This window comes from Bos mutus, chromosome 21 (genome assembly GCF_027580195.1).
Source record: "Bos mutus isolate GX-2022 chromosome 21, NWIPB_WYAK_1.1, whole genome shotgun sequence".
In the NCBI taxonomy this organism is placed as follows: domain Eukaryota; kingdom Metazoa; phylum Chordata; class Mammalia; order Artiodactyla; family Bovidae; genus Bos; species Bos mutus.
In genome coordinates this window covers 49,000,747-49,002,679 of record NC_091637.1, presented here as the reverse complement: position 1 = coordinate 49,002,679, position 1,933 = coordinate 49,000,747, and the positions used below count along the sequence as shown (strand labels likewise).

Here is a 1,933-nt window from a genome sequence, read left to right as displayed (position 1 = left end):
GTTTGAAAAGACCCTGATGTTGGGAAAGATTGAAGGTGGGAGAAGAAGGGGAGGGCAAAGGATGAGATGGTTGGATGGCATCACCAACTCAATAGACATGAGTTTGGGTGGACTCTGGGAGTTGGTGATGGACAGAGAGGCCTGGCGTGCTGCAGTCCATGGGGAAGCAAAGAGTCGAACATGACTGAACTGACTGACTGACTAACCCTATTTGCAGTTTGCTGTGTTTCAAAAAGACATCAAGAAACCATGAACAGCTTTAGTAATGAGTTTGACTGCCATTTCTTAGATGAAGGCATTACTACCAAGGACCTTCTGGACCAAAAAAAATAATGAAGTTTCTTCTTCTGATTGATAAGCATGCCTTCTATGTTGCTGATCTGGGAGACAATCTAAAGAAACATCTGAGATGGTTTAAAGCTCTTCCTCGGGTCACCCCCATTTTTGCAGTCAAATGCAATGATAGTAGAACCATAGTGAAGACCTAGCTGCCAATGGGACAAGACTTGACTGTGCCAGCAAGACTGAATTACAATTGGTGCTGTCTCGGGATGCCTCCAGTGAGGATTGTCTATGCAAATCTGTATAAACAAGTGTCTCAGATTGAGTACAATGCCAATAACAGGGTACAGATGATGACTTTTGATAGTGAAGTTGAGTTGATGAAAGCTTCCAGGGCACATCCAAAGGCCAAGTTGGTTTTGCAGATTACCACTGATAATTCCAAAGCAGTATGTCACCTCAGTGTCAAATTTGGTGCTGCAGGCTTCTTTTGGAATGGGCAAAAGAGCTAGATATTGATGTCATTGGTGTCAACTTCCATGTGCAAAGTGGCTACACTGATCCTGAGACCTTCATGCAGGTGATCTCTGATGTCTGCTGTGTCTTTGACATAGGAGCTAAGGTTGGTTTCAACATGTATCTTCTTGATATTGGTGGTGGCTTTTCTGGATCTGAGGATGTAAAGCTTAAATCTGGAGATCACCAGTGTAATCAAGCCATCATTGGACAAGTATTTTCCATCAGACTCTGGAGTGAGAATCATACCTGAGCCGGGCAGATACTATGTTGCATCAGCTTTCACACTCGCAGTTAATATCATTGCCAAAAAAAAAAAATCCTCATATTAAAGGAACAGACAGACTCTGATGATGAAGAGGAATCAAGTGAACAGTTATGTATTACATGAATGATGGAGTATATGGGTCATTTAACTGCATTCTTTAGGATCACACACACGAAGCCTCTTCTGCAGAAGAGACCCAAACCAGATGAGAAGTATTATTCATCCAGCATCTGGGGACCCATCTGTGATGGCCTGGACCACATTGTTGAGCGCTGTCACCTGCATGTGGGCAATTGGATGCTCTTTGAGAACATGGGTGCTTACCCTGCCACTACTGCTTCTACCTTCAATGGATTCCAGAGACCTACCATGTACTATGTGATGCCACGGCCAACATGGCAACTGATGAAGCAGATCCAAAACCAGGACTTCCCACCCAGAGCGGAGGAGCAGGACGTCAGCCCCCTGCACCGTGTCCTGTGCCTGAGAAAGCAGCATGAAGCAGCATTCAGCAGAGCATTCAGCAGACTGTGCTTCCACTTGTATTAACGTGTAGTTACCACTCTTGTACCTGTTAACTGCAAGTTTAGCTTGATTTAAAGGTTTTGGGGGGGACCATTTAACTTAATTACTGCTAGTTCTGAGATGTCGATATGAGTAGGGTTGGCACAGGTGCACCAATGTGGAAGACTGGGAGATGGGGTCACACTTATCTGTGTTCCTGTGGAAACTGTTAGGTAGTTAGAATAGGAAAAAGGAGTCCAGAATGGCTGCGACTAAAAGACAAAAGGAAAAGCCCATGAAAATAGAACAAAGGAAGGTCCAGGGGCCAGAGTGAAGACCTCAGGTAAAACAAACAGCCCTCCT

The 1,933-nt window shown here is 44.5% G+C and overlaps 1 pseudogene; it reads left to right on the top strand.

Moving 5' to 3' along the window:
- Positions 1 to 249: 249 nt before the first annotated feature.
- On the top strand, positions 250 to 1,622 carry LOC102282654 (ornithine decarboxylase pseudogene; annotated as a pseudogene).
- Positions 1,623 to 1,933: the final 311 nt, after the last annotated feature.